This window comes from Asterias rubens, chromosome 11 (genome assembly GCF_902459465.1).
Source record: "Asterias rubens chromosome 11, eAstRub1.3, whole genome shotgun sequence".
In the NCBI taxonomy this organism is placed as follows: domain Eukaryota; kingdom Metazoa; phylum Echinodermata; class Asteroidea; order Forcipulatida; family Asteriidae; genus Asterias; species Asterias rubens.
Window position 1 is genome coordinate 5,369,563 of NC_047072.1, and position 13,146 is coordinate 5,382,708.

Genomic DNA, 13,146 nt, shown 5'->3' on the forward strand with positions numbered 1-13,146 from the left:
AATGCCATTAGCTCATTAGGGATGTAATTGATTGATGCGTTATGTAATTACAATGATTGCCTGTTAGGGGGACAAGAGATGGAAAGTTCTATGGATAGCAAACTCATTGTGGTGTTGTGATTTAAGCTTTGCATGCTGGAGGTACATGAAGGAGTTGCATTATTGTTAATAACTCTAGTTTATCAGTATTTAGTATTTCATAAAAGGTTTCATGGCAGGTTGGTTTTACTGAACTTGTGGTGATTCCCAGTATCGTTTGTACATTTCAATCCAGCCTGGCGTACATTTGCCCTAGATGGTGAAGATGTTTTCATAATGAATTCCGAGTGGTACTCCTACCGTCTCTGAGAACTTAACAGGATCAAATTTGTTCCTCTGAAGATTGTATGTCCAATGAGAGATTCAATTTGAACGGCAAAATGGATTTCCACGAGAAAGATCGGTGGAGAAAGTCCCAGTCACACACGTACTGCATCATTTATTTGTATTGAGATGTATCAAACTTGAGTTATGGTTTTTACATCGGATGAAAAGTTGATGCGTACAATTTGTGAGATCGTTATATTTAACGACATCAACCCACTAGTTTGAAACATTTTGACATCCTTAAAAAAAGATTGACTTACTCCAATCATCAAAAAGTCAATTCTGTCGCCACATGTACAAAAAGATTGTCGTATCAGACTTCAATCTTACTGTATGTTCTGAATTCACTGTATTCTGGGGTAGTTTTTGTGTTAGTACCCAGAGTCTAATAACTATTCACTGTCCGTGGGCGCTAAATTCCCAGGACTAATTTGTGCCCGATTTTCCCTCCATTGTTCCCCGTCCTTCTCCCCGCGAATCCCTATCTATCAAATCCCTTCTACTCCTTTGCTCACTTCGGGGAACTGGATGGAATAATTAGACCGCGATGCAATGTGGACTCGGGGCTTCTTCTTTTTTTTAGTTCACTGCCACTGTTTCTGATTTGATGGTTGTACTTCTATCCTCTCGGCTCATTTCTAGTGAGAGGTTTTTTACCAACTCTGGAGGCGTCGTCCTTTGACTCAGCAACAAGGGACCCTTTACTCCAGGGCTGGGTTAGAAACTGAATGTGTTAGTCCTGACTATACAGAAAGGACAGCCGAAATCTGCCAATCTGTTAGATGAGGTTTTTGTTTCGAGGGAGGGGGGGGGGGATGAAAGAAAATGAAATATGTATCTCCACTGTCAGTTTGAATTCATCTCTTGGTATCTTTGTTGCCTTTGGTTGGATGTGAGATTGGTTGATACATTTGTAAACGCCTGGTTTGAAAGCTGAAGTGTGGTTCTCGTGTATTTTTTGTTCGGGAATTATTTTATAACTGATGTTTGGCTGATATGATTCCCAATTGGTTGATTGCTTGTGTTTTAATAGATTTTAGGTTAGTCAAGTTTGGTTCTTTTTGTTCGGTTGGAATTTCCGTTTTTAGCTTAGAGTTATCATTGTTGATACTATTTTTTACTTGGGCTGATTGTTCATGTCAGTGGTTATACATAATGAGTGGTTAAACATTGTAGAGAAGGGAACCTTTGAATTGTGGCCACTTTTAACAGGTGGCCACACTGTGCAGGTTGACAAGTCATCATGTAGTACATTGTCATATTTAGCCAGTGCCCCTTTCACTCAGTCATCTGTCAGGGAGCCCTATCACATAATAAGACGTGGAGCCAGACATTACAAATTATCCACCCCCTCACTTATAGAGCAAGCTACCCTGGATGCTGTGTAAATGGACAGTAATCACTAGAGTGAGAGAGAGGGAGATTGGGGGGGGGGAGCCTCTCACCGAAGCCTCCGCTGCCTAGGCGGAGTAGACTCTGCAGCCGTAGGCATCAGATGACCTTTTCCTAGCGAGAGCTGCTGCCGACATGTATATTAGCAAGTGAGCTATGGTAACATGTCTGCTCACATATCTGGCGTGCGAATTGATTGTGTGCATATAGTGCACTGCCGTTGTTCGGAGGATGCGAGGTAACCGACCATCTATTGGCGCATCAAACCCATGGCTCTTGTTCCCATTCACACTCAATAAAGCACTCTTTCATCTGTCTTTATTTCCAATACATCCACGCCCCCCTCCCTCTCCTCTTTCCTTTTTAGATTGTTGTTTATTTTTGGTTGGATTCGGGTTATAACATGAATATGTTTAGAATCTTTAAAGCAGGCATGATATTCTTTCTACTTTAATCTGTTTTCCAATTTTAGTTTTTGCCCTTGGACAAATCTAAAAAATTGTGAGTAAATAGCATTAAGTGTTTATCAGAGCAGACACCATGTGTACATGTAGGTCAGTCCCTGAACTACAAAAAACTATTCCTACATTTTCTCCCAAAGACCATCATGCCTACAGTTAAACAAACACATTGTATTCCGATCGGGCTATTAGGGCTGCTAAAACTGTTGTTTTGACATTAATATGGTTGTAAGGATGTTTTAAATGTAGAATATAATAATTCACACAAATATCCCTCGAGTTTGTGTTGTTTTCCTTTTGCTTTATGAACTAACAGTAATTTGGCCAAGCCAAGTTTTACAAAATAGCAGGCCGTCTTTACTTCACAAAGTAAAAAGAAAACCATACAATTTCCATGGATGTTTGTGTGAATCATGATGTGCTACTTTTAAATCATCTTTCCAACCATGTTCATTTCATAACACTCTTTTATAGACCAATGCGCTCAATTCAAAGGCAGTGTTCCTATTAAAGAAACAAGGTCACTTTTCTTCTTTGGTTTCTTACACACACGCGATATTACCCATGGTTTCTCATTTCTTTCCCCATTGCACAAATGACACTTTCAATGATTCGGACCACCAGGGGGTATAATCCCTTTTTCTTTTCTTTTCATAAAGCAAGAAAAGGGCACCTCTTTCTTTCTTATTCCTCACAAAAAGAGCAACCTTGCTTCCATACTTGTTTCTTACATACATGTATACTCCATAAGTTATTCATGCAGGATTTCTATCCATAATTTCATTTCTTTTTTCAACTTGAGAATTTTTGTATTTTTTTTTTCTTGGAAGCAATTCTGCAAATGTTAAATAAAGCAAAAATATCTGTCAGTGATCAACAATGCTTCCCTAAAGTGATGTATTTACCTTCCCAGAAAAAATGACTACTTTTTCCGTTTGACTTTGTGAGGGACAGTACCTGCCTCAGATTCCGGAAACCATGCCCAGTACTTCTGATCAGGAAATATGCAAATTTGTTCAAAAATATTAAACATAATGCACAATTTAAAATACTGTTGTAGGAGAGTTTGTAAAGAGTGTTTCAGTCAATATAAGAATAATCCTTTATGTTTATTTGATATCAGTTGTTTTCCAGGGGTCGATTTCACAAAGAGTTACTCGAGATAAGACTCTTTGTGAAATCCACCCCTGGGTGGTTTTCTTATTTCATGTGAAAATCAAGTTGGACATTACAGATTTAAAGAAATATTGGTTCCTTTCAGTTTTTCCCTTTACTTTTCAGTTTAAGGTAATTTCCGAATTGGCGGCTACAGCTACAGCCTTGACTGTTACTAAGGACGCCCTATACTCCTATAGCTGTAGCCATAGTTGCCGGGGTCCAGTTTCATGAAGCCTGTAAGCACAAACATTTGCTTAGCATGAAGTTTCTTTCTTGATAAAAACTGGATTACCAACCAAATTTCCATGTGTTGCATATTGCTTGATACTGGTATTCAGTTTTTGTTGTTTGCTTATCCTGAAAATCACGTGCCAATTTGGTTGGTAATCCTGTTTTTATCAAGGAAGAAATTTCATACTTAGCAAATTTTTGTGCTTGCAGGCTTTATGAAATTGGGCCCAGTTCAGACACAGCCTACACTTTAAACTGCAGCGTTCTTTGCTTTGATCAGTCTGATGCCTTTCACAGTAGGTTTGTTCCAATGTTTGTTTCTGTAGAGGGCAGTCAAGGTGCCAAACAAATATGGCTGCTGCATGACAGTGACAAAGTCAAAAATAGAGTAATGAATAGTGTCAAATATGTTAGTTGATTTAAAGAGTGTTTAAAGGGGTTTTGTAAAAGCCTTTTTTTCCTTGATGTTGTAAACCGTAGTTTTGACAAAAAGGCATCGCAGAATCAGAAGATGCTGGGAAAACATTCCAATTTCTTTTTTTAAATACAACATTTTGTGAATACGGATTAAATGTAGAGAACGATGTGTTCCCGAATATTATTTTACATGTATGTAAAGTTTTCTATTTTTTATTTCGCTATGTGAACTCCATTTAGTTTGAGTGGAGTGGGGGAAATAAAAGTTGAGTAATTTCCAAGAATAGTAAGCTGCAATTAAATATCGTTAATGGATTGCTGTTGTAAAAAGTAGCTGTCATAAACATAGTGTGATATATCAATTATGCTAACATGTAATGGACTTTAAAACAATCATTGCATATTGTATTTTTATTACTTTAAGGAGAAGTGTAAAATCTGCTTAAAATGCAGTAAGCATGCTTAATTAAAAAACAGCTTAGGACAATGGCCTGTAGCTTTTGAGTACATAAACTTACTTAGCACTCAAAATAAAATCCTGCTAGGCAAGGTTTGCAGATTACCAGCTTAAGTATCATGTTAAGTACAGTGTATGTGATTGTATCCTGCCAACTTGTGCTCAGCGAAAAACAGTTGCTGGGCACTATTTTCTGGTGAAACTGCAGTCCAGTGTATTTAGCCAAGTTAAAAGTTTTATCTGGTAAGCACGAATCTTCAGGGAATCCGTTGCATTCAGTGGACGTGACATTGCATTTTTGGCTCACCCTTTTGTTAATAATAATATGTTAAGTACCATTTTTACATGCTTAACACGTTTGTGAGCTTAGTAGGCGTGTAACGTTGTACCAAGTGGGGTTAGGAGAAGGCGGATTTTCAGCCGTCGACGTTTTGTTCACATTGCTTGTAAATATTCATGAAGATATGTAAAAATAACGTGAATGACTTATTTTTGTTTTCAAATCAGGACCACAAACACGTTATGTAATTAAGAAAGAAAAGAACACTTTGAGATGAAGTTATTGTTCATTTGATCACAGAGGAGGTTGTGTTCAGTCAAGATGAACGTAAACTGTGTACAGTGTATTATTGTATTTAAAATTTAAAAAAAATTAAAAAACAAAGAAAAAAAAAACACATTTAATGTCTAGAAAATTAATTTAATGTCTAAGAAAAGTTAATTTTGTCAGGTTTAATAACATTGTAAGAAGAATGAACAATAATATTTTGGGAAGAAAAAAACCTGTTATATTTTCAACTGAAGACGGAAAACAAAACATGTCTTTTTGCTACTGTTGTATTCGATGGAGATCACATGACCAGATCACATGACCAGATCACATGATCATCATGTGACGGAAGGGGTTTGTAATATTGTTGTCAATGCACGAGTGTAGTGTTTATTTTAGTGTACATTTCTAGAAACACACTTTAAGTGTTCTGTTAATGGTATCAACATTAAACAAAAAACGGATCTCTATTAATAATGCGTGTGTGGCGTTGGTGTAAATCGTAGTTTTTATTGTGAACTCCGTTATTGTCACACGCCCCATGCTAGCAGCATTGTACTTTTTAAACTGGTACCAATCGTCTGTGATTAAAAAAAAATACCCAAGCAACAATTTCCAAATTGGATAAGATGGTAAATAAACTTTTACAATGGTAATTTTTGTACTCATTGTAGCAGTATGCCATTAGCAGACTGGCTCAAGTCTAATGTTTATTTTCCATCATGTGGCTTGTCTAGCCTCTAACATAACGAAGTTGCTACCTTCTTTACATGGTGTCAGAAGTGGGGTTTATTTCTTAACCAATCATGGCAACTTCCGGCTCTATTGGTGAATTTTTCAACAAGATATAAACATTAGACTTGCCTCAGTCTGCTAATGGCATGCTGCTCAACTCATCCATTAGAGTATACTATTTAGTTGAATTCTCGGGTCAAGTACATGACCTTTGACCCACATGTGTGTGTGAATGAGCCTCAAAGATGTGAAAAGATGTGAAAAGCTGTAAAGCAGAAATCAGTGCTTAGCAAATTTAGCAGGGAACCAGCCACAAACAGTATACATTACACTGTATTTTGGCTGGTAACCCGGTTTCTGCCAAGCAAGATTGTTCTTTGCTAAGCATTTTTTTGTGCTAAACACATCTTTGTGAAATTGGGACCCAGGTGTCTGTTGCTGTGGTCATTTTTTTATTCCACGGCTTCGACTTTGGCTCTTGCTTAAGCTCTAGCTTAGGCTCTGGTTTAGGCTCCGCCCACCTGTTCTTAAGCACCATGCTGAAAGTGCACAATTTTGAAAACACCAACTGATCCCAGGCCAGAGCTGAACGCGAAGCCATGGTTTTAACAAGGGTCTAATATGAAACGAACACATCATTCTCCCTACCATCTCAAGACTATTCTTAAATCTATCAAAATCCAACAGCAGTATGGGGCACTCAATTACATGTCTACTAACTCTTATTGATGATACTTTACCATTGATACTGCATGGTGTTGTCATTCTGAGATGATTTTGATTGATTTGAAAATCTACTTCAAACAAACTAGAGTGGCCTCTAAAGGAAGTGGTGTATACATGATGGCATGCAAGACATGGAGTTGGATTTTGATGGGTTCAGAAGTGATTTGGGGTTTTAAAAAAAACTGTGTTACAGGTAATGTAGCAACATAATCCATTGTTTTGTAGTTTATTGTAGATAACCCATGCAGATATTGTTTCTAGAGGGTCGTCATTGTTCGGAACCTAACCCCGTGGTCGTACTAAAAAGTGATCATTATGGTGTACAATCATTGCATGAGATTTTAACCCAAGTCAGATAAACTGGAACATTATGATTTCATTTTGTGTATACAGAGAGAGACACATTTAAGTAAAACCAGATCGATCCTGCTCTTATTGTACAAACTGTGTCAGTGTCAACTTTATTTCCAAGTTATCAGAGTGAACTAACAACAGGCCACCCTGAAACCCCAAACTCGCCCATAACCCCACTGCTACCCTGAACACCAAGGCCACCTTAATCCACACTGAAGCCTGAACCCCCCCCCCCCTGCTACTCATAACCACACCCTCCCCCCATAACTCCAAATCCACTTTTACCCCCCAAAACCCACACTGACTCCCCCCCCGCCACCCTTAACCATAACCACACCCTGATCCCCAGGCAACCCTGAGCTCCGAATCCACTTTCACCCCCAAATCTGCTACAACTCCCAGGTCAGTGCACCCTAAACCAGCAGGCCACCCTAAATTCCTACACCCTTATACCCAAACCCCGAACCCAAGCTACCATGTACCTCATATCCACCCTGAACCCCCACCCCACCTTATACCCCCTCCCATCCCACACAGTCCACCAAGACACCAACCCAACCTGAACCCCAATCCACCCTGAACCCCCCCCCCCCCTTCCCTGGCCACACTGAACACTTATTCCTAAACCCATGAAACCCAATAATTCAGCCTAAACAACATGCTATCCTGAACAACCCCCACCCCCCCCCCCCCCCCCACAACCAGGCCATCTTGGAATTAAATTTATCCAAAGGGCACTATTACCCCCAATCCACCCTAATCTGAATCCTCGGGAACCTTCCAAAGGCAACCCTGATCCTAACAAGGCCACACTGCCCCCCCTCCCTAAGGCCATCTTGAACCCCTCCCCTATTCCTCTCCCCTTTTCCAAACCTCTTACGCCCTCACCGGTAAGCCATCGGTTCACAACTTTGTGCTAAAGAGGAAAATAGCATGTCCCTTTTGTACCAAAGGCTACTCAAAACTATGCCTGTCATGGGTGTGAGAATTTTTGTTCAGATGTGAAGTGGGGGGGGGGGGGGTGCACACTGTGTTGTTTCGTGTGATAGGATAAGTCACAATGATAAAAGAACAGCCCCGCCCATTGAGACAAAGTCTGCCGTTTCTAAATCTTAGGATCAACACACGATGAATGCGTTTGCTTTCAGTCTTTCTTTGAAATTTGCCCAATTTCATGAAGCTAGAAAATACTCACTGCTTTCCTTGCTAAGCAAATATTGAGTGGAGCACCAGTCACCCAATGCAGAATGCCAGTAAGTTAGGCTGGTAACCCATTTCTGCTTAGCAAGACTGCTAGGTGCTTAATGAAATTGGGCCCTGGTCATGCAGTCAGGAGAAGAGCCGAGCTTTGAGTTGTTTCTTTAATTATTGTGGTGATGTTGAGAGTCTGTAGATCCCTCTCTATCTGAAATGTGATACCCGGGCGGTTCAGGACTCGTGGGCATCATCCACAGAGGACAGACACTTGGGTCTTTAGTTTTGGAGATGTAGGTTGTCTGGAAACAATGCCATTTGTGATGATGTAGGCCTGGGAAGAGTGTTCATTCTGAAATGTAACACTCGGGATGTTCAGGAGGGCTTCGTCCTGAAGAGCAAGGGGAGACAACAAGCCCATAACACTTGTTCTTTATTTGTGATGCTGAGAGTGTGTAAATCCTGTGAAATGTGACACTGGGGAGGTTCAGGGGCTTCATCTTCGAGGATGAGGTGGGGGGGGGGGGGGGGTCGAGGCCAATGTCTTTACATTGGTAGTTTATTTTTTGGGGCGTGTTGTAGGTAGAGGGCAAGTAGAATGTCTTTGTGGTGATGTTTTAAGAGTGCTCTGAAATGAAATAGCCAAAAGAGATTCAAGGGATTGGGCAGGGGGCGCCCCCCACCCCCAATTATGTACCCCACCCCCCGTTATTCTTACTTGAACCGCCCCACCACTTGACGTCTAATTTGGGTTTTCATTATGTTTTTGTCATGTCTTTTACAGTATTGCAGATTGTAGTTTTGTTTGAGAGGGTTTGTACTAGTGTGACCTGCATAACCAGGGACCTTTCAAATGGAAACATTTCCTAATCTCGATAAGTACCATGCTCATAATTTGTCTTTAATGCACTGGACACTTTTATGCCTACTCGAAATAATATTTAGCATAGGAACTTACTTCGGTAACGAGCAATGAGACCTGTTGATAGCATAAAACATTGTGAGAAACGGCTCCCTCTGAAGTAACGTAGTTTTTAAGGAAGAGGTTAAATTTCTCACTCAAATATTAGAAGACTTCGTAAAGGACACAATGGTGCTTTTTCGTTCATTATTCTCTTGCAACTTCGATGACCAATTGAGTCAAAATTTTCACAGATTTGTTTTTATGCGTATTTTGGGATACACCAAGTGGGAACAGTGGTCTTTGACAATATTACTAAAGGTGTCCGGTGCCTGATCGGTGTATTTAAAAAAAAAAATGTATTTTTCTTATCACTGGTGCACTCCCCTATTATATAGATTGTGGGTGGATTCGTCACACCCACAATGCATGCACCGTCCCGTAGGTATGATAATGAAGCCTACGCGCAACAATGTCATCTTTCATCTCTAAAGTGCCACTCATAAATTCCCCAGGTCTTGAGAAAACCTCGTACTAAAAATTCCCCAGGTCTTGAGAAAACCTCGTACTAAAACGGGAACGAAACGTTACTTCGCCCCCATATCGAGGTCGGTGCGTTGGGCTATGGGCTATTTTTAAACCAGGTTGCGCCCACACACATTGATGTTTAAACTCAGAAAAACGAAGACAAAACAATGTATATTCCATACCTTAATTACATGAAGTCTAAAATTGATTTGTAGGTGTTCGTGTCGGGTGGAGATCTCTTGGAATTAAACACATATGAATACGCAAATCATCTTGTTTGCATAACCTGTGTCTTAAAGACAGTGGACACTATTGGTAATTGTCAAAACCCAGTCTTCTCACTTGGTGTATCTCAACATATGCATAAAGTAACAAACCTCGGTCGTCAAACCTGTGAGATAATAACGAAAGAAATCACACCATTGTCACACGAAATTGTGTGCTCTCTGATGCTTGATTTCGAAACCTCAAATTCTAAACTTGAGGTCTCAAAATCAAATTCGTAGAAAATTACTTCTTTCTCGAGATCTACTTCACTTTAGAGGGAGCTGTTTCTCACAATGTTTTATACTATCAACCTCTCCCCATTACTCGTTATCAAAAAAAGTTTTATGATAATAATTATTTTGAGTAATTACCAATAGTGTCCACTGCCTTTAAAGGACACTGGACACCTTTGGTAATTGTCAGAGACCAGTCTCCTAACTTGGTGTGTCTCAACATTATGCACAAAATAACAAACCTGTGAAAACTTTGACTTAATTGCCATCGAAGTTGCTAGAGAATAATGAAAGAAAAAAACACCCTTGTTTCACAAAATGTGGGCGCTTTCAGATGTATAATAAAAGGCTGCATACCTGAAGTCTTTTATTGAGTGAGAAGTTACCTCTTTCTCAAAAACTACGATATTTCAGCGTGTTCTCTCCCCCCCCCCCCCCACCCATCCTATCCCACCCCCTCTTCCACGACCCTCCTGGGTCCACCCCCGCTTATACTTTACCACCTTCGTCATCACTCGTTCTTTCAGATGATCCAAATCGACTGAACTCAATCGCGAAGTCCGCTTCAAATTGACACATTTGCATGGCAACCACGTTTTCCCGCGGAAAGAGTATTTTGCCCTTTTCCCCTGCCATTGATCCCGTCACGTGATCTGCATGACTTGAGTAATAAGACGCCTGTATCTAGATAATCATCTATTTTTTGAATAATTTCGAGCGAGAACCGTTGTTAATTTGGAAGAAAAAGTTCATGTTTGTCAGTAAACACGTCATACGAATCTTTTTTAAACCCTTCCATCTTCATACAATTCAAAAAAGATGCCGCGGCAAAACTTACCCGACGACCCATTCATTGGGTCTCTTTAGTCTGGCTAAAATAGAGCAAACAATAAGAAAAGAGGAAGACAAAGAAACAACCCTTTATGATTTATACCAGTGAGCCAAAATATTGTTGGATTTTGTCACCGGGCCAGGATCTGGGTCCGCGTGGGGCTTGACTCATCTGGGTCAGCTAGTGTGTCAAAATAACCCAGAAAATGATTAAACTGACGCAGATTGAGTGGAAATCCCCATTTTGTTTTTTTGACCACTTTTCGGGTCACAGCAGTTAGGATTCAATTTGACGTGAAAGTGTGACATGCATTAATGGGAAAGTTCTTTGTGCTAAAGCTTCCCATGTATTTCTTTATAAAAGTCATTTTGACTACTCTGCATAAAGTTCACAATTTCTTAACCTAAATTAGAAGCAATGAATGTGCGAGATTATTCATAAATGGATTTCTGACCTTCATCTGCTTAATTAACTGCTGCCCGTTATCAAAGCCTTTCATAGTCTCCAGGGGTCTCACATCACGGAGAAACGGTCAATTAATTTGTTGTGACTTCGCACTAACAGAGGCAAGATTTTTACATACTTATTTACCAACTGACCTTTATGGTATCTTGCTTAAGACGCCATATTGCAGACATGGGGTTAACATACCCTTGACATTTGACTTCTATTTTATTTAGAGATCTAGCACAACATGAATATGGTTTTGTTGTAGTTCGTGTAATGCCAAGTAAAGGGAACGATCGGGGGCGGGGGGGGGGGTTCCTACCGTCAAAGTCTGTAACAAGAATCTTGTAAGTTGTGTTTTCCATACGCAGTTATAAAAATACAATGTGCGCCAATATAGCATCGGATATAGGCCTGAGCAATTCCTTACTCCAAAATTATTAGATTTAAAGGCCATGTGCCCCTTTAAAAACATAAGGTATTAAGCTGTGTCCCCATGAGCAGTTTTTTACCACCAGCATTACAATTTTATCTGAACTACATTTGTCTGGCTCTTTTCCGCATCTTGTGTTTCGGACTATATTCACGGCTCATTCTAAGCACGTTTGCTACTTTGATGTCGATAGCTGAAGCACTTCCGAAGCCATGTACGTTTACTGGAGGTCTTCCCCACTTCACTTTTCGCTGACCATTGAATAAGAGTAGGAAGACTAGCTAATTTCATCACTAGAACCATCCAGGTGCAGAACCTTCACATTTCCTTCTGCTTCTTCTTCTTCCTTCTACTTCTTCTTCTGTCTACATCTTTCTGATTGGGAGCAGATCCAAGTGTATGCGGAGACACCATGTTATAAAGCTCGCTATGATTTGTGGTGGTTCTGAACAGAACTGGGGCCCAATTTCAAGGCTCTGCTTACCGTAAGCACAGAATCGGCGCTTACGGAAGCAGGGAATTCGGCAAGCGTATTTCACGGGTTGTAGCGGCGAATTTTGGCTTCTGCGCGTGCACTGCACGTACTAGGTATTCTACGCATATAAGGCTATAGCGAAGAAATTCGGCGCTTGCACAGAAGCGGGGAATCATGATCGTAAGCGAATTCGCCGGTAAGTAGAGCCGTGACAATGGGCCCTGGTGGGTTTATTATATATATTTATTGACCAAACCAACAGCGGACGAGCCGCCAATTACAGGAAAGGATACAAAAAAAAGAAATATTCATATAGCCTATATAAAAACAATCTGATATGTACAAAGTTAACAATTAAAATAGAATCATCTTAGGAAAGAAAATTAAAGCATACATTGAAGATTAAGTAAAATAAAATAGGGAACAGAAACAGACCACCATGAACGACTGTGAAAATATATTTAAAATAAATTATAAACAGAATAAACGAAGACAGTAAACACTATTGGTAATTTATTAAAATAATTATGAGCATGAAACCTTAGGCTACTTGGTAACGAGTAATGGGGAGAGGTTGATAGTATAAAAGATTTTGAGGTTTCGAAATCAAGCATCTGATAGCACACAACTTCGTGTGACGAGGGTGTTTGTTCTTTCATTATTATCTCGCAACTTCTACAACCAATAGAGCTCAAAATTTTCACAGGTTTGTTACTTGTATGCATGTTGAGATACACCAAGTGAGAAGAGTGGTCTTTGACAATTACCAAAGGTGTCCAGTGTCTTTAACAACTCGCTCTCTTACCTACGGTGTATTGCCTCCACATGAATAAAACACAAGGCTATATTTATCGTGTACGTACACATCAATCATTCCAAACTTATCGTGTACATACACGATAAGTTTTGGTGTAAGTACACGAAGTTTGGATTTATCGTGTACGTACATTTATCGTGTAGACGATGAGTTTGGTTTGACATTATCGTAG